This window comes from Heliconius melpomene, chromosome 18 (assembly GCF_056956725.1).
Source record: "Heliconius melpomene rosina isolate 202511_hmr_F chromosome 18, ASM5695672v1, whole genome shotgun sequence".
Lineage (NCBI taxonomy): Eukaryota > Metazoa > Arthropoda > Insecta > Lepidoptera > Nymphalidae > Heliconius > Heliconius melpomene.
Window position 1 is genome coordinate 5,745,351 of NC_140406.1, and position 27,410 is coordinate 5,772,760.

At 31.3% G+C, this 27,410-nt stretch overlaps 1 pseudogene across 1 annotated transcript; it reads right to left on the reverse strand.

The window, feature by feature from the left end:
- Nucleotides 1–293: 293 nt before the first annotated feature.
- LOC146529362 (uncharacterized) lies at nt 294–21,292 on the reverse strand (annotated as a pseudogene). Its single transcript, XR_014878988.1, has 11 exons — nt 21,137–21,292; nt 18,606–18,667; nt 7,329–7,416; nt 6,434–6,541; nt 4,478–4,617; nt 3,605–3,838; nt 2,807–3,130; nt 2,626–2,722; nt 1,840–1,964; nt 1,063–1,131; nt 294–525 (listed from the first exon to the last, which is right to left on the reverse strand). The product of XR_014878988.1 is annotated as an uncharacterized LOC146529362 (transcript).
- Nucleotides 21,293–27,410: the final 6,118 nt, after the last annotated feature.

The following is a 27,410-nucleotide window of genomic DNA, read 5'->3' on the forward strand; positions in this document are numbered from 1 at the left end:
GAGTCTCCTCATGTTTATATAACATCTACATGGTAATAAACATATAATAGCAAAAGCCTTGGAAGGCGTAAAGCGAATATGTACCGAAACGGCTAATAAGACAGATATGGATAGTAAACTACTGGGATACAGTAGACGTAAGCCAAACGAGTCTGGCAGCTTCACAGAGCTCATTACTTTAATAACACTTCCCTGTATCGCAGACTTTATATTACTATTATAATCATTGCCAATATTATTTTCTTTGTGACCTGTTTATCTGTACGAGAATTTATAAAAGAAAAAGACCCATATTTATAGATATTACTTTATTAAAATTTACGTTTTGGAACAACGTAATATTACTTTTTATACATAATTTATACATATATGTACAATTTTAATCATAAATTTATTTATAGTCAAATGTTATTCTTCCGGTTGTACGGGTGTTTCCTCAACAATAACTACTTGCTTGTGAGCTTTCCGCCTCGCGTGAGGTCCACGCCTCACTCTTCCTGCGTCGACACTTCCGTCTTCACCTACCTGACAAGACACAATATTACAAATAAATTCGTAGATTTGCTTAAAGAATATTTATCCAAATATAGTGAGGAAGAAGTGCTATTGAAGCTGTCGTAGCTCAGTAGCAGTAGTCTGTCCACTGGACGATCTTAACGTCTAACCAAAGTACAAAACAAAGTCCAAGTTAAAGTACATGTGGGATTTAAATATGCAACTTTAGATTAACTAAATTATTCCACACATATGTCTGTTTTGTTTGCTTAGCAAAAGAGTTATAAAGAAACTTTTTTCTACTATAAAATGTATAGTTTCTTGCTATTTCCCTAGCGGGTTGCAAATAAATAGTACAACCACAAGTATTTCTCACTCCGCTTTCTTTGTGTAATGAACTATTACTATTTATAATATATATAGGTAATGTTCTCTTAATGTTCTTATATATATATATATTTCAATTAATATAAACTATTCAGAACAATTAAAAAAATATTGTTAATATGCAAAGAGTTTGGAAAAAATCTACTAGGTACTGCTCCATTATGGAGACTTATAACGCACCTGAACAGTTTTTCTTCCAACATTATTTTGTAGAAATTTATTCACAGCACCCAATGTATTAATTGGTATCTAAAACATAATTACAATATGAATAAAAAGTGTTTTAATAACAATTTAAAATTTATCATATTCTATACCAATTTCGACGTCTTAAGGTCGTATTCATTTTGTAAAATTTTATTTTGAACAGGTACTTAACAAAAAAAAAATACTTACACATTACACTTACACAACATAACTTTTACTTACTACTTATATTCACAATAAGCATAATATATGCACATAGAAAAATAATTTATGAATTAATAAATAATAATTTTCAAACAGTTAATATCCACCACCATTTTTGCTGAAATGTTAATAATGAGAATATACAAAAATAAAACTAGAAGAAAACGAGAAAACATAAATACGTAAAATAAACTGAAAAGTAAGCACCAGTAAATTATGAAATAATAATAATTCTGTATTTTTATTTTCTACAAAGAAGGTTACTACTAAAACAATAAATTAACATGAAAGAGGCTTGTACAAGTTATACACTTATAAATTGGTTCCCTAACGCCTAAGCTAGGGGCTAACAAACCTGTATTTTAGGGAAGAATTGAGTCTGGTGAATTTTGTGTTTGAAAGAAAATTATACAAACCGGGAACATTTTACCGGGTTTTTTTTTATATGACACAAATCAAACTGATAATGTTAGTTAATAATAATGTTTTTAAATAAATTAAGTCACTGCCATTACTTATTTTTTATATACAGACTGATAGACTTACAGCGAATATGTCTTCAATGAATTTTGAAGGATTTGGTGTTTCAATTGAAACATGAGCTGCAGATGAGGCGGATGAAGTAGATGATGAAAGTGATGGATCATGTTTTAATGTTACTGAATCTGATTCTGAAAATATTATAATATTGAATAAATGAAATTTTAAAAAATTAAGTCATATATTACATATCTATGTATCTATGAATAGAAAGTATGAAGTTTTCTCAGTGGAATATTACACATGCAAATATTTTAAAATATTAAAAATACACGAGCGAATTCAAATTATATTCGAAATAGCAGGCTATTGTAAATTTTATTTCTTGTGAAGTTGAATATTACAGTTTCTTAATAACTCGGTAAAAGTAAAAAACATCATTAAAATTGCGAAGGAAACGGAGATGCCAAGATTATCCCTGCCAGTATTTGGCCGCAGGTCGCTACCGAGGCCGTAAAAAGGGAATAAAAATATTTTTTCCGTGAAATTAAAAGCGGCAGCGGAAATTTAAATGAAAGCGTTATTTCCCTTGTTTCACTTGAATCTGATAATAAACCAGATTGTTCATGCTCTTCGCTAAAGGAAAAGGATCTGGGGTTTTTATTACGAGAAGTCTTAATATTTAATATTTTATATTTATTGTAAATGACTTTGTTTGAGCAATTTTACTGAAACGTAAAAATCATTCTATACCAAAATACCAAAAATAATAATTGACATTTATAAACAAATGTAACGTAAACAATATATAAATATTTCATCCTGTGTAGTAATTATTTTAATAGTAACCACCTGCTTGAACGCTGGCACTTTTTTGGACGGATACATTTGTATTAGCAGCAGTATTTCCTAGAAAACTACTCACTGCTTTCAATGTTGACATTGGAATCTGAAAAATGAATTTCGGTAAAAAATCATTCTATATTATATTATACGCATTAGTATTTCAGTATTTTGTCTAATCGTTACTTACGTTGAGTATGTCTTCAAAGAACGTGGGATTTTTTTGATATGTCACTTGTTTGGTGTATACATGATCGGCACCAGCTCCACCACCCACACTTCCTTCAATCGCAGCGCCTGCATCAGCATGGGCAAAGGATTCAGCTGCTACATCTATTCTTTTTTGAATCTGTGGTTCAACAGTTTTGTATACTACAGGAGTCCCAACGTCACCTTGTCCTCCTATATAACCACCGACGAAAGCTGTTTTATGGAAATGATGTCTCCTTGGTTTATAATGCGTGTGGATAATTTCCTTTTCAACGACTTTAGTTGGTGGAGGTTGCACATATACCTATAATATTAAGATATTGATATTTTTTTATAAATGGTCCGCAACCTGAAGTTATTAGTTAGCACAAAGTGCATTTTTATTAGAGTGATATTCGACAAAGTGAGATATTGTTAGATTAATTTAAAGTTATCTTATATTCTATTAACAATTATTTTAATTTATATTTATTGCAATTGATTTACATATATATTTAAAATGATTATTCTGTCATATAGAAGATGTTAAATATTTCTTATTAGCACAATTTACATTAAAAATATTTGGCTGCTTCCTAAGCTTTTCTTGCTGTTTCATTGTAATTCTAAAACAAACCTGGGATACGATTTCATAATTTTGATGTGAATTTCGCCCCATTAGTGCGTTTAAACCTGTTGTAAATGCAAAATTTACTAAACTACCTAAAAAACTTTGAAGGTCAAAGACTAATATCCGTTTTTGTCCAGATTTAATATGGACTTCCTGTAGGCTACTCACTTCTTTAATTATTACTGGTTATACGTTTTCATGTACAATTTTCTTTTCGATATGTGTTTTTACTTCAGTATCCACATGAGAAGGCAATGGTTGGACTTCATTAAAAGCATCAACATTAAACTCAGCATGTATTTTTTTCTCAATAGGCTTTACTTCAACATGATGAACTGGAGGTACGATATGTTTAGATGAGAAGGAAAATTCTGATGCACCTCCTATGGACGATTCACCTCCCTAAAAGAGTTAAATGTTATTAAAAATACTGCTAATAATTTAAAATTGAAATGCAAATGAGAGACTCTACGTGACACTATTACACTCTATGATACAATATGATGTTATGGTATTATATGGTACTACATGATACTATTTGGTACTATAAATGATTCTATTAGGATATTATGTTATACAATATTGTGATAGTAAAGCAAACATTCCTTTTGCGACAATGCAGTGAACATACACAAGCTATTAGAGATGCATTGTGTAATCAAATAGAGTGACTTATTAAGGCTAATTAGTTAAATCACTGTTAAACATGCACATTGCATAATTTACAACTTATCTTTACCTTGTTTCATCGATTTGCAAATTTTTTTTTTAATTCATATAAAAAATAAAAAATATATAAAAAAATCAAATTTTATTTCAAAAACTCAATTATACCCATATAAAATCTATTATGTACTACTACTGCTATCTTTATAACTTTTAATCATTTTATTATTAAGACAAACTTCGTCCAGTTGTATTCTATATTTTATTATTATATTAAAATATCAGAATTTTCTTTTGATGAACTCTCTTGGCTTCCTTCCTTCTTTGCTTTTCTTGCTTTCGCCTTTTGCGAATGTCCTTTAGATTGTGACCTACCATGCCAGATGCTGCGTAATGAGGTCCAGCTTGGGCTGAAGCATATCCTGCTCCCGCTGAGTGTTCAGCTCCCACTCCACCAGCAAGACCAGCGGATGCTTTGATATTACCTCCAGCTGTAGCTCCTGCATAAAGTCCACCTGTAATGTCAAACTTATTTTTATTTTTTTTAAGTGCATATCAAACAAAACACGTGGATAATTGGACCTGTATGTATACATATTATAAACTAAGATATGTGCTGTACACTCATTTGTAGCTCTTTATTACGCCCTTTAGTCATAGTAATGTGTTTGAAAATATCTGTGTTGTAAGCAATGGTGGTATTTCCAAAATAAAATTTTTAAAAAATATTCTATAAGGTATTTTTATTCCTTCGATCAGGTGAGTGATGTTCAGTTCTCCCAACCAAAACGTGAAAGTAGGCGAAAAGTGAAGTGTAGGCCCTCCTCACACAGCAGGGTAGGTAGAGGGAACCTAGTGTTAACACTAGAAGTGCCGAAGATTGAGACCCCCCTTGAACCGCCGTCGTGACAAATTTGTCCCATTCTACTTATTATGTTGATTTTTGGTATAATACAAAAAAAATATTATTAAAATAATTCGTAAAATATGTAGATCATCTTAAATAATCAATTTTTGTTCTTTAACACACATAAAAGTACCAAAAAACCAAACACAAAGAAAGAATCAAATATTTCAAATACGTTCTAAGGTCGTGACAACTAACTGAATAACTCTTACAAAATTATAAGTTATTGAAATTAGTTAAAATTATTATTAGGCCAAGTAATGCATTAATATATTCTTCATCAGTGATACATCACAGATGATTTATAACATTGCATAGTAATGCCTCCAGAATTCGGCGGAAAATGCCAGCGAAGTGCATAGCACTAGGTTCCCAGGTTCCCTCCACCTACCCTACAATTGCCCACATTTGGTATCGAGTGTTTTTCTAAAATTCAGGCCTAGCTTAGTCATCCTTTCATCTGGTACCTCACTTGAACTAGCGGCAAAATTTAGTGTTGACACCAATTTTACCCCACTTTTCAGGCTATTATTTTTTAAGATTTATGCATAAATGTATAGTTTTCAGATTTTTTCCTGTACTAGTACTACATGTAGATGCTAACTGCCAAATTTCATAATTCTAAGTTAACTGAAAGTACCTTATTAATTTGATTCCCTTTATAGTGTCGAAATACACGTTTTTTACTATATAAATGGTCATATCTTTTTTTAAGGGCGCTTTTTCAGGAAATCAAGGGACTGTAGATCGTCATATAGTTGATATTCATATACTCATATGAATATCAACTCGATTTCTCCAAGCGTTCCTGAGATAAAGGCAAAGACAGCCGGATGGACAAAAAATGATCTTATAAGGGTTTTTTTTTCCTTAAAAGCTACAGAACCCTAAAAACTTAGGTATTGACTGCTAAACCTACTATTCAATTTTTTTCCGCCCCCGCATCGTCCTTTCACCTCCACCTCGACCCCGAGGCATGAAAATATGTCAAATTATACCCTCAAATAATAAAATAATAATGGCGGGACAAAAATGACCCAGCGGCAGTTCTAGGTAAATCTCATTTTTTTTCAAAAAGTATGACTGCTATAAAATTATTTATATTTTTAATTAAATAAAGGTGTAAAATTGGTAATAGTCAAAAAGTTTCATCTACATACATTAACAAACAAAAAAGTTATAAACAATCAACCTTGCGTTTGGGACAAAAATGGGACGGCGGCGCTTCTAGTGTTAAGACACTCCGTTCCCCACTATCAGCTGAATTTTTCAAAGCATTGCGTGTTGAGTGGCGGAAATCCACGCAGGGCACATACAGGGTACACACTTGCGCCATGACGGCCCATTATTTTTTGATAATTACGGAAAAGAATAATCACCAGATTAATTACATTAAATATTTTTAGATAATTAATTGTACGAACCTGCTGCGCCTCCGTTTTCACTCACTGACCCTCCAAGTCCTGCTCTTGCTGATTGGCCAGTAGGAGTGCCAGCTTCAGCGTATAAGCCTCCAGCTCCTCCAGCTCCACCTGCTTACATTACCATTAAAATATTATAGAAAGTAATATAAAGTATGCTTGGATGGACATATTTATGCATATTATTGACATAAAGTTTCTTATAAACTAAAGTGAGTCCTTCACTGAAATAGTGTTTGTTAGTAGTGTAATAATTGTTTTAGTAGATACATATATTTATTAAGTTATTATTTATGAAAAAAAAAAACGAAAATATAAGAAAATCTTTCATTTATATTTCACCTTGTTGTAGTAGAGGATGAATGCCACACATCTCGTTTATTGCAGTGTTTTAAAAGTTATTACACAATATATAATTATGAGATTACTTCTTGATTATGTTCTTTGCGCGTAAAAGGGCAGCGTTTCGTAATTGCATGTACTATGAAGATATCTGAGTTAGTAATTTTTTTTAACTGTAAGAATTGTGATTAAGTTGTTTTTCTACTATTTATGTATGTTGTTTATACCTACTGCTGCGTATTGTGCGGAGGATTGAGAGTCCCGGATGATGGAGAGGCAAATGCAGACGATTTTGAAAATTTAATTTATTTTTGATATAGGCTTTGTAAAATTTTGTGATTTCCACCACTTAATAGTAAAATACTTGTAAGTAAGTAAATAATATCTTTATATATATAAAACCATTGTAATGTTTTAAATTGAAAACTCGTGCAATGTTTTCTTTAAACATCAATAAAACAGACTATAATATCATTGTTTTTTCTGAAGTTTAAAAAACTAGTAGTAAACAGAAATAAATATATAACCATGTGCATAGATAAACATATAGGATTACCTAACAGACCACCAATACCAACGCCAGCATGGTAGCCGCCAAAGTTGACTCCTAGTTTTCCATCTTTGAAAGAGATGAACTGGGGTGCCTGCAACAAAAATATTGTAATCAATATTAATTACATACATATAATAAAATTATGAATAATATATTATACTTATAAGTAAGTTCTGTATTAAAAGTATTTATCTTATCTATTTTATTTATCATATAATATGTACCTACCTATATAAAGTTAGACTACTGTGAGCAAGATTTAAGAAGTATAAAAAAATAATGAAATATATATTATTTTATATTATTGTATAAATTATAATATTATGTTTATATCTTGTATTTTTTACTTAACATATTTTTGTTTCCCAAAAAAAATATATTTATCTTTAGAAGCTTTTTGTTATTAAATTATTATCATTTGTTATTAGGTATAATATTAAATATAAACATAATATAATATGCTAAAATGCGTACATTCCTTATAAACAAGGTGAAGTAACAAAAAAGTATAACGTAAGTTTAATATATACAGATTTAATAATCCCACTAATTATTGAGCGGGATTTTCCGTAAATTATAATGTTAAATAATTCCACCTGCATTGATGTTTATATTCGTAACGTATTTATTTGAAGTGTGCAAATTAATCGCTATATAATATTCAGTAGAACAAATGATTGTGAGATTTAAATGAATATTTTGAATATTAAATTAAATGATTCAACATAATACTAGTAAAGTAATCATTACAATATGTTAGTTTAAACTTTGAAAACTTAACTTATTTCTCATACAAAAATAATATACATATTGCATATTATCTTGAGGGGAAATCAAACGTGTAACAAATGCATTTACATAAACCTATGTAACAACTGTACTAATCCTTACATATACTTATTTATAATCACACATTAGTATGAATACGCATAACAGTATAGTTAATATTAATTAGAGCCCAGTCGTGGCGCAGGAGAGCAAGTGTGTGCCAAACACGATTGGTTATGGAGTCAAGTCACTCAAGGAAATAAAATATTTATTTAAATTTATATTTTCATTTCTTCACACCAGAGTGTCAAGGCAAATAGCGGCATTGAATTCCGCCACTCAACACGCAATGTCTCCAGAATACGGCGGAAAATTAGGAACGGTGTGTCTTAACACAAGGTTCCCTCTGCCTACTCTGCTGTGTACGGGATACGGCCCAATTTGCCTAATTTGCCTAATTTGCCCAATTTGCCTTCCTAGTTTCACCTAATGTATATTTATAATTAACGAAAGGCGTAGAACAGAACAGAATGGAAACATTGAACTGAGTTCCTCTACATGCAAATAAATTTTTAAAAAATCTTCATAAATATTCATACCTAGCTATAATACATATTCATATGTAAACAGAGACGGAAAAGACATTAAATTTATTTTACTCTACCAATTCGATATACATATTTATGTAGTACTTTTATTGCTCGACATTGGATTAGCTAACGACAAGTCAAAGGTATTACAAGCTAAGTGACGTCCAACGTTGGCTCACTCGGGAAGTACTTGTGTATTACTAACGACCGTTCTGAATGATTTTGTAATAACACTAAATGTTTGTATTGTAACAGGATTGTTACAATTTTTTCCAATATAATTATTGGAAAGAGAAACTTTTGAATTTCTTGCGGGCTCATCTCAGCAGAATTGTCTTCTGAGCCGGTGGTAACTTTATGTCCATTCAACGATTCAAAAGTGCTTGCAAAAATATATTTGAATAAAGAATATTTAAAATTTTGAATTTTCCAGATGTTTACAGATGCAATTTACTGCGACAGAATGGTCTCTAGTATAATAGTAATTGTAATATATTTTTTACTAAGCTGTTTATTAATGTATACTTTTTGCCTCACAAGTTCATTAAATACTAGCAATTATGATAGAAACATCAATGTATAGTAAATTTCCATGACCTTTAGTCATACGCTCAACGCAATTACGTATAATTTGCTATAAAAACTATATGAGTTACAAGATTAATCATAATTAATAAGTTATTATTTTTTTTACTCACGCATATAGCAGAGTAGGCAGAGGAAGTCTAGTGGTAAGAGACACCCATTCTCACTTTCCGCCGATTTCTGTCGACATTGCAGTCTGAGTGGCGGAACTCAACGCCGCGCTTTGCCTCGATATCTGAGCGAAGATGTGAAAATATTAAATATTTTATTTCCTCGAGTTGGAATTGAAACCACAGCCTGCCGCGTCTAAAGACATATGCTTGTTCCCCTGTACGATCATCTATATCTATATATAAAAAATCGAAAGGTCACTCATCACGAAATCTCAGAAACTACAAGTGCTAGGAATCTCAAATTTTGCATAGGAGTTACTTATAGAACGTAGGTGCTCGCTAAGACGGGAATTTGCAATATTCGATTTCTAAGGGGTTGTTTTTGGGGTCGAAAGTTTGTATGAAATTTCGTTACTACAAATGCTAGGAGTCTCAAATTTTGCGTAGATGTCACTAGGACGTAGTCATGGAGACCGAAATTGATAATAACATAGTTCACGCAGGTGAAACCGCGAGCGGGCCGCTAGTATCATACAAAATTTTAAAAAATATATAATTATAAAAAACAATATAAATTCCTTATACGATTTGTAACGGTACGAGAGATAACATAAAATTTAAAAAGATTTTAGTAAGCACTAAAAAACTGGGCCACTCATTGCTTGTTGGCGGTCTTTTCTAGATAAGTTTTGGCAACATTGTGCTATTATCAAATATATATATAAGTTATATTATAGACATCGTAAAAGTCATGAGGATGTCTTTATTTATACCCACAATATACATTTTACTTTATATGTATAACTAGTGGATCCGAACGCGGCTACGCCCGCTTTAATTATACGAACATTTATTAAATATATTTATGAAATTATTTTCAGTTTTCAATAGAGAGATGTGTTAAGCAAGCTTATTTTGGGTGACGTTTTCTAACAAAGCGGAACAAATTGCATGTCAAATTAATAAGTATTTTAATATATTGGTATATTTCGAAAATATTACAAATATGAGAAAAAAAAGTATCCCATGTTCATCCCGAGACCCTCAAGTATCTCTATGTGAGTATTTTATCACAATTAAATTAGCGGTTTGGCCCTGATTGCGTAAAAGACAGATAGACAGACAGAGTTATTTTCTAGTATCCGTTCTTGTTCAAAAAGTTTAATTTTTTGTTTATTACAATGAGCGAAACATGCAGATTCTGACAAGCGAAGCGAAAAAAGGACGAGCAGCGAAACACGCTCACGAGTAATTTATTTTTAAATGAAAATTATTATTATTTTGCACTTGTAATATTCAATTAAATAGGTTTTATTTAGGTCAATCCGCAACAACCACAATGAAATCAGAATACAATATAGTTAGTTCCAGTTAGGTACCTTTCTCATTATTTTAATAAGAGACATTATTTAGACATTTTAGACATTTAGACACGCTATGTCTCAATTTTTCAAAGTATAATGTAAATATACAAAAAATACGTTTATTTTACTTCTGTTAATATAAATATTACAAGTGTGATTCGTTTGAATCGTTGGGGACCCAGTGACCTTTGAAAGGCTTAACATAATAGCTTTGCGTAGAGATTTTTCCGCGTTTTCTGTCGCATTTATCACGGGGAATGTTCTGGAGAACTATTTGATCTGTTAGCTAGCGTCAAATTTTCCAACCACACATAACGTCACAAACACAAGAACCATCCACACCATCTGGATACGTGGTACTCCACTACTGTGTGTAGGAACTTCTTACCACGCGTCACGCAACTGTGGAACTTACCTGCGGCAATGTTTCCAGGTCGATTGGACCTGGAGTTTTTCAAAAAGCGCGTCTATCTCCTATACCTTAAAAGCCGGCAACCCATCTGTAGCTCCTCTATAGCTTTCCGGTGTTATACGGGGCTGGGGAAGACGACGACTTACATCTTACCATTAGGTGACACGTACACTCGTTGTATTTGTTGCCTTGTATTTTTCCATAAAAGAAAAATAAAAAAAAAGTGGATTATGTTGCCATTAATATATGTTGTTTTGTAATAACAATGCAAATAAAGCAAAAAAAAACGTTGAAGTTATGAATTAAAAACAATGATTAGAATATTAAATACAATAATGGACAAAGGATCATTATGTTACATAAGTACCGATGTAACGATATGATGTTGAGCTCATTGCAACATTATTATCTATCAGCAATAATAAATAATAATTGATTAAAACTACAAACATTGCTTTTACATTTTTTAGGATTCCGTACCTCAAAAGGTAAAAATGGCGCATTTATAGGTAAATTCGCCACGTAATCAAAACCTATAGAGACATTACTTCAAATTTACTATGCATAATTGTGCAGACATTCTACATATTCCTAAAAAGGTCCAGTATTTTATATTACTGATTTTTTAAAATTGCTTTCTAATTAATTTAATTTACTATTCAATTTATTTAAAAAAAATTTATATTTTTAAAACCGAATTTTATATTTATTAAAAAAAAAACAGAATTAATTGGCATATAAATCTTGTTTGTTCTCCGTTTCTTTATTTGTACTATCGACATTCTAATCCAATCCTAAAGAAATGCTCGTGATTAATCAGATATTTTTCTTAGACTTCCTTAAAACAAAACCAGATAAAACAAACAAATAAAGAAAACAAACGAATGATTGAATTACAATTTTAACTGAAGATAATTAACCTATTTCACAGCACTGGCACTTGTTAACACTACAACACTAATACAATCAAAAAATCATCCCGGGAATTGTTATTTTGTCGACTTTTTGTTTTCCAATGGAATAGGCACTACCGTGTGCTGTGAAAAACGTTATTCTCCATTTATTCTTTTAAATAAAAAGTTCCGATAATTGCTTTTCGAGCTATATTTTTATTTTCAGTGAATGTACGTTACGTTCAACGTGTTGGTTTGTGTGAAAATACAATATATACACTCACTTTATATTGTAAACAAGCAACTTATAAACTAGAAAAAATAATAATGTTGCACATGAAATATGAGAGTTTTTACCAAAATATTCAATACTTCCATGTCAATTACTGAAAGACTTAAAATAAATTTTCACAGCATATAGCAGTTTAGCAGAAGGTACAAGATCAAGAGACTCTATACTTGTCGTCTCGGTCTTTCTGTGCGAATTCGTTAGATTGTGTATTGGATAGTGGAAATCAATGAGGCATGGTCCTTGTTTTAGTAGGACGACGAAATGAAATAATTAATTGCCTCGAGTGGAAATCGAACCCACAGCCGTGTCTGTTTTGTAAATAAAGTTATCTTAAGCATGTTAAAGACATGCACATGCACTGTAAATAAAAAAAATAAATCAGCTTCATACTGTATCCTGTACAGGGTAGGGTAGACTGAGGGAACCTATTATATTTACTAACTAGCGACCCTGTTGCGGCTTCGCCCGCTTTTGCTACTGGATTATTCATATAATGTATGTTTGCAAATCACTTAAGATAATGTGAAAATTAATTAAACCCTAATGCAACCCGCATTTTCGTAGTTTCAATAAGGATTTTCCAATTGTTTTACACAGCAAGAATTTTTTAGTAGGTACCGTAATTTTAAATCTGTGCTACAAATCTTTTCAAGTACTTATTAAAATATATTTAAATGACTATTTTTAAACGGATTTACTAAGATATTTAATCATTTACTTTTACTACTAATATCTAACTAACAATATTTGTAAAAAAAAAAGTGATATGTGAAATAAAAGGCTTATTATTATTATACAGCATATACTTTTATTAAATTAGCGAATCAATTTTACATTTTTAAATATAAATTATTATAAAAAAAAAGATACATTTAAAAATATAAAAAAACCACTCTTCCGAGGGCGGGACGAGGGTCCAAGCCATCGGTGGCTAGGGCTCCAGAGAGAGGAACCTCCGCACAATACGTGCCGTCTCAAGTAATACTGCCTTTACTACTTACTGTATCCGGTTCTTGATCCAACAGCTAAGCGATAGCCTCTTAAGGTGTTGGTCGAGGCTTTTCGCTATTAAGCCGTTAACCGAAACCACTATCGGCACAATGATAGTCGCATTGACATCCCACATGGCGGTAATCTCATGGGCTAGGTCCAAATATTTAGATTGTTTTTCTTTTTCGGCCTTCACGAGATTTTCATCATGTGGGATAGTAACGTCAACAATCACTGCGCGGCGCGCCGCTCGGTCTACTAGTACTATATCAGGTCTATTGGCAACAATGTACCTGTCAGTAATAATAGACCGATCCCAGTAGAGCAAAGCACAGCTATTTTTAAGAACTGACATGAGATTGTACCTGTAGTAAGGCACCTCCAATTCTACAAGGCCTTATTGAAGAGCAAGTTGCTGGTGTATTATCTTGGCTACTTGATTGTGTCTATGCAAATACTCACCATTAGCAAGATGAGAACAACCAGAGACAATATGTCTGAGGGACTCCCCAGGTCGATGACACGCCCGGCAGATGTCGATAGTGCCATCTTTCATAATATGTCTCTGGTAGTTCCGTGTCTTGATAACTTCGTCCATAATTGCACAGACAAAACCTTCAGTTTCTCCGAAAAGATCCCCGAACTGTAACCAAGACAATGATGAAGCAGTATCCACGTCACGTTATTATTATTATTATTTTAAACGGAAGAAATTATAAACAAAAACCTACCTGCTAATAACTACTACAAAAAATATGAAACCAAATATATCGCGCTGAAATAATACATTCAACTCCAATTATCCAATACGTGCAAACGCATTTAAATCTTCGTTGCTATAAAGGCAGGCGGGTTTCTTTTTTTAGAGCTTGTGGTTAATGCTGAAGAGGGTATTCCGGGAATCGAACCCGGGCCACCCGCGTGTCAAGCGAGCATACTACCACTGAACCACCGATGCGTGTAAGGCAAGCGGGCACGGCAGACTCATGGCGAGTGGCGAGCCGTTTCGCAGCAAGGATTTTTTGATATTGTAACAACTTCTAAAGTACTTATTAAAATGAAAAACAGTAAAAGACAGTTTTGATCTACATTAAATGGCCAACATAATTAATATATTTATTTATATGCTGTGAGTAAGGGATAAGTGAAACTTGAGTAACATACAGCTGATGTGTCAACCGCGGGATGTGTCAACAATTAAATGCGTTTTTCTGTAAAACTATTCGCAATTTCGAAATAGTGTAAAAAGCAAATTTTATCTTCGTTTAACGTAGAAAATTAATAAAGTATTTTAAAGGATAAGGATTAATACCATTATGGAAAAATATGACTCACAATAAAAAATATATGGAAATTATTATTTTTAGACAGAAAAATGATCACTACACGTTATTCTTAAAAGATACGAATATGCTCTCGCGGACTTTTTTGTAGATCTTGTTAAGAGGAACAATACTCCAGTACATATTTTTCATGTAGTAAGTACTACATTAAAGCAGCGCATGCGCGAAAGTGTCTCAACGGGTAGGACTTTATACACATTTGTCGTATTTATGTTAATGTACATAAGAATGTACAAATAATAAACTATATATAAACCTTCTACGAAAAATACTCGACCTAATGGTGAAAACCGCAACAAAATCCGTTGGGTGGCTTAAAAGAAGAAGAGTTAGAAACAACAGACAGACACGAAAAGCGACTTTGTTTTATAAGATATAGGATAGGATATTACAGATATCTCAGTAAATATATATATATACATAGTACATATATAGAAGCTAAAGATAAAGTAGTCTTTCCTGGCAGCAGATTTAATATACTTACATACTGTGTTTCAGATCAAAGCGCTGAATGCTTTTGATGAATAAACTCATTGCAATATTTCGAGATCAAAAGTTATAGCTTAATTTAAATTAAATAAATTCCCAATATAAAAACTTACTCACGTAAAAAGTACCAATAAAAAAATAGTCAACAGTCAATTTCATATATCTATGTCAATATACAACATATATTTACATAATCAGTTGGAACTTCAAATAAATGATAATGGACTATTTGTTTTCTTGTATAAAGTACTCCTTGCCTGTCCAAATATTCATAGCAGCTTACAAAAATACGTGACTTAAAATCTTAAATATTTGGTCAATGTCGTCATTGTCTTGAACACTTTATATTTAAACCAGAATATTTTTAGTATCATAATCCGTATAAATCAAATTCTAAAACTATTATGGAAAAATTCTTACTGACTCGACCAAATCCCACAGGAATGTTAAGTTTTCTCGATATTTTCATGTAATGTGCGCAACTATTTTTTGCGGTCGGAAATATGTACATACAACGTCTAAAATTATCGGAATGCAAAAAAAGAAATTTATAATTTTTCATGTATTTCTATCACAAATATTTTATACTGATACGAAAGTACGTACCTACATATTAACATCATCGTAAATAAAGTTTAAATACTCAACACGCTATTCCTCCAGAATTCGGCGGAAAATGACGAACGGAGTGTCTTAACACTAGGTTCTCTGCCTACCCTTCTGTGGGCGGGATACAGGCTGACGCTAAAAAAAACTTTAATGGAGATGTTTTTTGTAGACAAAGCTCCAGTAATATTTTTCTGCTTTCCACACTGTAGCTCGACTCAAGGTTCTTATGTTTTAAGTGTTCTAACAATTTATATACTATAGATTAGTAGTAGTTAGGCTAGAACCATAATGATTATGGAATATCTCAACTAAGCCATGTGTATAAAATAAAATGTAATAATAATATAACATGAACATTTAAGAATAACATAACATATTTAAGGATATAAATGTATGTATGTGTGACTGGCATATGTTAAATGCTCATTAAATAATAATTATTGCCTCAATAAGGATGTGTGTAAATATTCCTGATGAATACAAGAGTAATGATGAACGAGGTGCTTCAGAGTGATCCCCACTCGACGGATATTCATTTTCCATTTCTTCGTTCTGGCACCATGGCAAAAATCTTGGCATTGAATTCCGCCACTCAACACGAAATAACTCGAAAAGTTCGGAGGAAAGTGGGGAACGGAGTGTTTTAACACTAGGTTCCCTCTGCCTACCCTATTGTATATGGGATACAGCGTGGAGCTGAGTAATTGTAGCAAACCTTCTATCAGTTAAAGTTTCTTAATTAACGGCACATTATTTCTGTGTCGTACGTAGCCTTAACGACACTAAATTGGTTTCCTCTCTGCAGTTACCATTATAACAATATTTCTTTTTTATAAATATCAACAAAATTATGTTTACGAATATTTACAATCACCAGCTAATAAAACAAAAGATCAATTTAATAACAATATATATTTTTTTAAAAATTTTAAATAAAAACAAAATATTAAATAAAAACGAGACGGAGCTAAACAAACATTACAAAATCTATATTTGACTTTGCCAGTCAACATTCAAATAACAATTTAGCTCGTGACGTCAACTAAAAACCATTACTATATGTGAGAGTTATTTTTATGTCAGTCAATATGTTAAATGGCGATATTACAGGAACATAAAGTGTCAATGCTAATTAAATATTATATCCTTATATCAAGAGATTGTATTTTTATAAAAATAGCTTTACAAAGGTCAATTGAGCGGTGAAACGTCTAAGTGTGACAGTTGAAGGTTTGATTCCCATTTGGGGAATGGATTATTTCCAATTCCTCGCTCTAGTAAAAGGGCTAAGCCCGGCGTTGATATATCAATATTTGGAAAATTGGGCGGAAATTGGGGATCGGAGTATCTTAACACTCTGCTCATTTTGCTATATCTATATATATAAAAGGACTTGTCCTCACTGACTGAGGTAAGACGCACGCACAGCCGTAACCGCTGTGCGTAGAAACGTGAAATTGGGACAAAAGTTTACTTTCGTAATCTGGACATCCACTAAGAAGGGATTTTGAAAAATTTTAACCCTAAAGGGGTAATAGGGGTTCAAAGTTTGTATGGAAAAAATTTTAAATCGGCATCGATTTTTATAAAATTTGAAATTTAGATTTTTAAAAGTATTTAATTGAACACGTGTTTCATCATTTTCTAGAATTCTCCCCCTAAGGGTGCAAATAAGGAGTTGAATGTTTGTATAGGTTTTTTTTAAATCATCACCAATTTTCATAAAATTTGAAATTCAGACTCTTAAACGTATATAATTAAACACATGTTTCATGGTTTTCTAGAATTCACCCCCTAAGGGTGCAAATAAGGGGTTGAAAGTTTGTATGGAAAAATATTTATAAAATTTTTATAAAATTTGAAATTTAGACTTAAAAATATTTCATTGAACACATGTTTCATGGGTTATTAGAATTCACCCTTAAATAGGCAAGCGAAGCTGCGCACGTCCGCTAGTCTGGGATACAATGAAAAGCTAAAAAAACTACTACATATACAGAACCACCTATACTTTTGTACTGCATATTTTAAAAAAATGTAGTGAGGCAAAACGCGGCGTTGTGTTACGCTACATATCACAGAATATTATTATATATAATGTGATGATAATAAAAATCAGGGACGGACTTGTCACTTTGATGACATAATAGAATATGTTTTGTTAATAACTGAAGATAAAAAAACAATACAATATAATAGATACGCCTTTGATAATAAAAAATCAACGTTTCAAGTTCAAGTAATAATCCTACTCGTCATACCAGTGTTGTTGCTAAATTTTATTACTCTTTCGTGTTTACACTTATTACTTTATATAAATTTAATATATTTTTTTCTGTAATAAACAGAAATACCTCTGCCTCTGGTGAATGTGAATCATTTAATAATTATAATATCATTATACCAGAAATTCCTCATTAATTAGCTGTCGTAAATTATATCTCTGAATCATACAAAAAATAAATTACTGAGGTATAAACTTATATAAAATTGGATACGCTGCTTATACTATAAAGTTTCAGCTTCCACTTAGTTAAACTCAAACTTGATTTAGACACAGTACAAATAGTGTAGATTTTTATCTATGGCGCGGCGGCACAAGTGTAAGAGTGTAACGCTACGGTTCTGGGTTCGATCCCCTATAGGAAATAAAATATTTATTTACATTTATATTTTCATTTCATCGCTCTGGTGTCGAGGCAAAGCCTTCAGAATTCGGCGGAAAGTGGGGAACGGATTGTCTTAACAGTAGGTTCCCTCTGCCTATCCTGCTGTGTGTTCAGTTTCATGTATGCTATAATGGCGTCAAAAATATAAGAATAAGCAACTTACTGAGTGAGTGTATGAAATGAATACCGCCAGAAGCAGCAACGGAGTTGATTGTCTCATCTCGACTGAAAAGATAAAATTGAATTACATAAATGTACCATAATTTCATTATATTATGCAAATATTATTTTTGATAACAATATAATATTTCAATTACGGGCCGTCTATAAATATAGACGTTTTAATATAGTTTCCTTATTTTCGCCTTCAGTAAGAATCTTGCAGGTATTTGTATAAAATAAGAATAAAAAGAGCTCTCTATTATAAATCCTACAAGGATATGTAATAGAGAGAATAGCAGAAAATAGTATTACAAGCTAAGTTTGGAAAATGGTCGTGATCTTTTGCTTATTGGTTGTCACACTGTCACTTTTGGTCATTAATAAATATAGTGTTTATAATAACTTTGCACTGTTTATATCTATATGGCACAGACACTGAGCTAATTTAAAATTTTACAAAGGAGAATATGTGCTTTCTATGGTAAATAAGCGCAAAATATAGAGTCATTACTCTGTTTCTTATAAATTGTAGAGTTCTGAAATTGTAGAAATCTGTTCGCATGGGTACCTACCTACTCATAAACGATGGCTAAAAGTTAAAAAAAATTAACTATTAATGAAATAGTTATAATATTTTGACATTTTTATTTATTAAAAACATTTTTTTTAATAAACAAAAAATAATTTTCGTGCAATTTCCGTACTATGAATGAAAACTAATTATTTTTAAAGCCAACAGTTATAGCTTTAATTTTATTTTCCTCATGACATCTCATAATTTTGTTTCAAAATTCATTTATAATTATATTTTCGTATGAATGCAATACGTAGCTATGGGCTATATATACTTTATATGTAATTGCGCTCGTTTTGTATCCGCCATTGCGAATGCTTCTTCACATTTATGTAAGCCTTAATTGTTTAACTATTAAACTAACGTTTTGGTTAAATAGTTTTTGTTTGCTAAAAAGCTATTGCTTAAATCTCTATTACCTTTCAAATTTAGACATAAATCGTCGATCGATTCCCACTCAAGGGTATAAAGTATTAAATATTTTCAATTCCTCATTCTGGTAACGAAGCAAAAGCGGCGTTAAGTTCCTTTACTCAACATGTACCTATTACCTTAAGAATTTAGCGAAAAGTGAAGAACGGAAGTGTCTTAATGGGGAACGGAGATTCCTAATAATAGATTCCCAGAATTTCTCTGCCTATGTTTACAGCGTGAAGCTATAGAAAAAAAGATAGAGTCTTGCAATATATCATTCCATGTTCCACTTGCAATTACTGTATTGCATTTTGCGGAAATAAACGCCACACATTATATCCGACCCATCGAACCGATAATAAAATTATCGTGAACAATGAAAAGTTATCAACTTTTAATAAATAAATGAATAATGAAAAAAATAAACATATAAGTATATTTCTAAACAACAAAATAATATTAAAATTTCGATTTGTAATAACCTTTACAAAATAAGAAATTGTTATGAATATTTAACAGATGTTCTAAGCTTGTGATTACGAAGTTATTATTCTTGAAGAACTCTTAAGTCTAACTTAACCTTAATCATTTGGCAGTTTGCAATAGTTTATCTTAAAATTGTTTTTGACAGTTCAATTGACAACTCAACAAAGAAAAAGTATTTACAAAGATATTAAAGTAGAAGTCTTCTCCATACAACGTGACATTGGCGAACTGATACGTGCTCAACTGGCACGCTAGGATCGCCAGATTTAAAGAACCATACCATACCATATCAAAGTAGAAGTACTTTTATTTATTTTTGATATTTATAGGTACATGAGGCCACGTGTGATTATAAACGCGACAGGTTGTTGGTTTGATTCCTGGTCGAGTTCCGCCACTTAACACGCACTTAAAGTGCTTTAAACGCTTAACAACCCTTAAGAAATATTTTCAACGTTTAATTATTTGGTGATTTCTATTTCAAATAATACAATTTATACTATACGAATATATTATTCAACTTCGATTCTTCTAAAACTCATCAAATACATAATTAATAGAGAAATGATTCATTAAGAAGAGTTAGATTTTTTATTATCCTATATAATATTTTTCCTTTCTAAGCGATTAATATATTATAATTGATTGAAGAAAAACAATCGAGAGAGAATCTAAACATTAATAGAAATAGATATTTTCAATTAACACATTTTGCATGATTAAAAAAACAGTAAAGTTCTCATTGTTTTGCTATTTATCAGATATCTATTGTAAAGTTGCTGCAATGGCTCCTGAGTAGAATTTGAAATTAATCTATTGTTTTGTTTGATAGACGTATAATGATTTAAAACAATGGCTTTGGCTAATAATTGCGCAGATTAAATATTATTTTGACGTTTCAATGACGTTTTCCACAAAGTAAGCTTATTTTCAAAATATATGTTATGAAATTTAGCAGATTGCTTAAATTGGCAACATTACTATTTTTCTTTGGAAACAACGCCTTAAAATCATATGCGAAATATAAAATTAAAATATAAAAAAAATTGTCAACTAACCTGTTAAAAATTTGGCACTATTGATATATTTAACACATTTATCGTCTCAAATAAATTTATCGAAAGAACCTCTAAATGACAAACAACCGACGCTACCTCACACGGCCGCGTGCGCAAAAGGCTTTGGGCTACTAACTACAGTCATAGACCATGCCGTTCTCTTGGTAATATTACCAGTAGTAGCGGTAACCGGTTAAACACGATGTCATTATAATTAAATATGTGGCCAATAAATAATATTACAGTTAAGCTTATATGAAAAAAAAGTTTTTATTTGTTTTAATACGGAAATTATTTTTTTAGAAATAAAAAAAATGGATAAGTATGTATTTTAATTAACTAAGGTATAAAAAATAACAGATTACATGTAGTGATTATATGTAGTGCTTTAAAAGTGTTGTAGTGCAAAACTTACGTCTGATAATCATTATTTTCATTTCTTTCATAAGAATTATCGTTCATTATTACCATTTGCATTGTTATAAAATAATTTTGTTCATCTCATTATCTGTTTGACTTGTAAAGCTGCATTTTCATGGTAATATTTTCACACTTTCTAGAAATATCTTTCTAGAAATTCAGTAAGTTCTCTACCTTCCGGTTACTGACATATTTTATTAATTCAATAATATTTTTACATTCAAAAAGCCATCCATAATTTGTTAAGATTTTATTTTTTAGTAAATTTTAATAGAAATTATTGAGGCCGTTGTGGCACAGTGCAACAAGCGATTGTAAACGCGGCGGTTGAGAGTTCAATTCCAACTCAAGGGTATGATATATTTAGGAGTAACATTTTCATTTCCTCGCTCTGGGAACGCGCGTCGTTGAGTTCCAGCACTCTACACGTAATGCGTCAAGAAATCGGTAGAAAAGTAAAGTACGGAAAGAAGGTGGGATCTTAATGGAGAACGAAGAGCTGTTAAACTAAGTTCCCAAGGTCCCTCTCACTATCCTGCTTTGGGCAGGATAGTACTAACTACTTAAATTTTAGCTCTTGTTCGAAAAAAATATACTCCTTATATCAACAAGGTAAAAGTTTACTTGTAGTAACTAGTTAACATTAGCTGTTATACGAGTATTACATCAAGTTTTTGTAACTTGTAATATTTCATACATTGTTATTTTGAAATCATTTACCCAGTTACTATTAGACAGGTAATATAATTAATTCTTTTAAAATAATTTGTCAGAATATATTGACACGCTTTTGGGAATAATTAGTGCTTAAAACAAATTATACATATTTGACTATAGATATAAGGCAGACAGACTGATTAAAATTCATGTTTCATAGAAATAAAAAAATATATAAGTATAGAAATTACTTTTAAGTATTTTTAAATGTTAAAGCTTTACAAATAAGTAATTAATTTTAGTATTTTTATACGGTTTTTACATAATTGATGAGATTACTGCAGATTGGGTATTTCCAAAGAGTATAATTTTCCTGTTGGTTTTTTTAACAACTATTATAGAAATATTTATATACGGTTATTATCAAAACACTAAATAAACATTCAATGGAGTCTAACAATTTACAATTGAATTAATATGTTCTTTATTTATCTGTATCTTTATTTTCTTAATTTCTGTATCTTTATTTTCTTAATTTCTGTATCTTTTTTTATTTTGTTAATTTTATTGATATCCCAGGCGTACTTAAGACTTATAAGTACAATTGCATATTATTGTGGATCAGTAGTAAGAAGTGAAAATATTAAATATTTCATTACCTCGAATGGGAATCGAACCAACAACCTGTCGCGTTTAGGGTCACACTTTGTGCACCTGTGCCACGACTGGTGATATGAGCCTGGCCTGATTATTTATTGATATATTGCTCATTTGGATATAATAATAATAATATGGCATTTGTACCTTTTGAAATCTTGCAGGAGACGCAAATATGAATCATTATAAGATTTGCAAATGTTAATGTTATTATTAATTATTAATAATAAGGCTTAATAAATAATCACATTCTCTTTAAATGAAGCGAAATGAAAGTAAATTTTATCCAATCATATAAGCTCCACAATAGTGTAAGCTAATAATAGAATATAGGATAGTGAAATTTAAAAGTGTAGTAACTTTACTCGATACTATGAAAAAAAAAATACTTTCACTTTAGTTCTTGTCCTTCCTATTTTAAAATATTCCATATGCTACTCCGGGTAAAGTGGTTCACGCACACAGATGACATACATAATATTGTGCGCTACTTAACTTTTTTTATGTATGATTTTTTTATTTTAATATTTCCTTATAACATTTTAAAAACGTATTCATTTAAAACTCCGCTTATGACAAACACGTTTCTTTTTTTTACCTGTATACTTCCTACTACATATTCTTACTTATAATATAAAAAATATTATAAGATACTTAAAGCCTAATGAAAATTATTATAATTAGGGGCATTATAATTATATTGCGAGGTCGTCGCGGCGCAGCGGTACAAGGGTGTGACTGTAACGCGATAGTTGTGGGTTCGATCCTCACTCGAGGAAATAAAATATATACTTACATTTATATTTAAAAAAAAATCATAATTTTATCATATACAACGTACAGCCATTCGAATTATTGGGAATCCAATAATCTTTGAAAGGCTATAGACATTTTTCTTTAAAAAATGTCTCCTTTATCGTTACGGATCTTACGCTTTTATCATAGTTATCCGAGAGAGCTTAGCAAAAAATAACTCCCTTCCTCATATAATAAATCGTAGAAAACGATTTTTTTAAAAGCCAAATGCTCAAAACATGTATTTTAAAATTAAATCTAATTAAGCTGTAAATGCTTAGCACAGTAGAAGCTAAGTAAACAGTTAACTGTATAATAAAATAGAAATACAAATACAGTAACAAAAGGGGTAGTATTCTCGGTTCAACTGTGACCTCGTGGAGTTAAACGAGCAGGGTACACAATACGAGGAAGTTTCCAAATAAAGCTGACTATTACATGCTAATGGTCAAAGCCTAGTGACAAACTTTAGTGGTGCAGATCAACCAACCGTGTTGGGCTAAACTCTGATTTCAGGATCGAAAGTTTGGGGACAAGTATTTGAACTAGATTCATCAGTTACTAACTATGTTTAATATTAACATCTGATTTTACTATAAAAAAATATGTATATTATTTTACTAGACATCCTATCCTATATCTTATAAAACAAAGTCGCTTTTTGTGTCTGTCTGAACTTTCTAACTCTTCTTCTTCTAAACCACCCAACGGATTTGGTTTTCACCATTAGGTCGAGTATTTCTCAGGGAAGGTTTATATATAGTTTATTATTTGTACATTCTTATGTAAATTAACATAAATACGATAAATGTGTATAAAGTCCTACCCGCTGAGACACTTTGGCGCATGCGCTGCTTTAATGGTAAATACTACATGAAAAAAATGTACTGGAGTATTGTTCCTCTTAATAAGATCTACAAAAAAGTCGGCGACGGCATATTCGTATCTTTTAAGAATAACGTGTAGTGATCATATGTCTGTCTAAAAATTGTAATTTCAATATATTTTTTATTGTGAGGGATATTTCTCCATAATGGTATTAATCCTTATCCTTTAAAATACTTTATTAAATTTCTACGTTAAACGAAGATAAAATTTGCTTTTTAAACTATTTCAAAATTGCGAATAGTTTTAGAGAAAAACGCATTTAATTATTGACACATCACGCCGTTCACACATCAACTGTATCGAGTCAAGTTTCACTTATCCCTTACTCTCAGCATATAAATAAGTATATTAGTTACGTTGGCCATTTAATGTAGATCAAAACTGTCTTTTCTGTTTTTCATTTTAATAAGTACTTTAGAAGTTGTTACAATATCAAAAAATCCTTGCTGCGAAACGCGCCTCGCGACGTTATGCTTATACAAGCGAGTCCGCCGCGCCCGCCTGCCTTACACGCATCGGTGGTTCAGTGGTAGAATGCTCGCCTGCCACGCGGGCAGCCCGGGTTCAATTCCCGGCCGATGCATTCTATTTAATTTTCGTCACAGGCAGCCACGTAGTGCTTGCTTTTCATCAGAGACAGAATACCCTCTTCAGCATTAACCACAAGCTCGAAAAAAAAAACCCGCCTGCCTTTATAGCAACGAAGATTTAGATGCGTTTGCACGTATTGGATAATTGAAGTTGAATGTATTATTTAATGTCATTTAACTATCTACAAATAGTAATTTAAATATATTTTAATAAGTACTTAAAAAGATTAGTAGCACAGATTTAAAATTACGGTATCTACTAAAAAATCCTTGCTGTGTAAAACAATTGGAAAATCCTTATTGCAACTACGAAAATGCGGGTTGCATTAGGGTTTAATTAATTTTCACATTATCTTAAGTGCTTTGCAAACATACATTATATGAATAATCCAGTAGTAAAAGCGGGCGAAGCCGCAATAGGGTCGCTAGTATTTGTATAAATATTAAAGAAGTTTTATAATAGGGAATTGAAATTAACTATATTTCAACCAAAATAAAGAAGATAAACCACAAAAAAAAATTGTAAGTAATAAATTTATACGTTATTTTTTATCCCACGTGGGGATTAGGATGGCGTAACTCAACGCTGCATTTCATTTATTTATACTCAAGGTCCAGATTTCAACTGAGATAGGATGGCATACGAATAATATGTATTCTCAGGAGCGATGTGGAACACGGTATGTTTACGGAATTCGAAACAGTCTACCTCAATATTTGTTTCCATACTGAGCAGACAATGTATTTCTACTGAACAATGGCCAAATCGATCGATTGACAATATTACTGCTAAATCATCTAAATAATTATTAAACTATTAATATTTTTATTAACACTGTTTTAGACATTTTTCGAGTAACGTATTTTAACACCGTGCTTTATCTCAATCCGATTGTAAATTAAACTAACTACGAAACGATGTCAGCTATTTTATTCATCGCTTACAAATTCAAGTAAAGTATGTTTCTTTTAAAACATTAAAAGTGCCTTATTTATTATTCATTAAAATAAGTGAACTTACAAAAATAAAGCCAAAGTTTTATATAACACCATCTGGTTTTCCCGAGAAGTGCGGTCGAAGGCCACAGTGCTTTAAGTCAATGTATATGTGAAAATAAAGTTATAATTACGTGATAGAACTCTAGCATATTGTGGCAGTCGAGTAAAATATAAAAACCAACTTATGATTTATATAGATTTTGTTGCGAAATAAGTGATATTATCAAGTTTTTTTTAGCTTAACGCTGTTTTCCGCATAAAGCAAGAAAGGCAGAAGTAATCTAGTTTAAGCCATTCCATTCCCCACTTTCCACCTAAAGCTTGAGGTAGTGTGCTTAGTGGCGGAACTTAACGCCGCAGTTTGTTACCAGAGCACCAAAATTAATTCCTCCATTCATTCATCATATTATCAAGTCATCTTAATATAATTTCTTACCCCTTTAAAAAACGCTAGCCGTCTATAGGTGCCTTCGTACAGAAATCTCTTATATATATTCTATTCTAATCAATTTTATAGCTTAAAATACTATTTAGACTAATAGTATTAGCCTGTTAATATTAATAACTCAAAGCTGATAAGCCTATAGGTATAATGCTATTTGAAATATGATGAAAATTTACACACGCGAAAACTCTAGAGCCAGTAATGTAAAGTGATTATCCCATCAAAAACATAAATGTAAAATGAAAGCCAAGTTTTGTAATAAAACGTATCCTTTCAGCGATAAAAGAGGTGAGATGTAAATGTATGCCAAGTTCAATGGTCAGTCCTGAAATTTATTTTTAACAATATAAAATATTTTATAACAACTGAAAATGCTCATTCTTCTTACAACTTGGAGACTTTATTTATGTGCAATATCTGACTTGGCTAGTTTTCATAAGAATTTACAGTAGAATCTGAGTAGAATAGAATTTGAATACATTCATTTATATCGATGTAAATTAATTTGAAAACTAGCCAAGTCAGATATTACACATAAATAAAGTCTCCAAGTTGTAAGAAGAATGGGCATTTTCAGTTGTTATAAAATATTTAATATTGTTAAAAATAAATTTCAGGACTGACCATTGAACTTGGCATACATTTACATCTCACCTCTTTTATCGCTGAAAGGATACGTTTTATTACAAAACTTGGCTTTCATTTTACATTTATGTTTTTGATGGGATATCATTACTTTTTGTTCAGAAATTATAAGTAGGAAGATTACAAGTACTTTTCCTATAGGAAGCTACTACGGCAAGAAACTCAAGAGTTGCTCTTT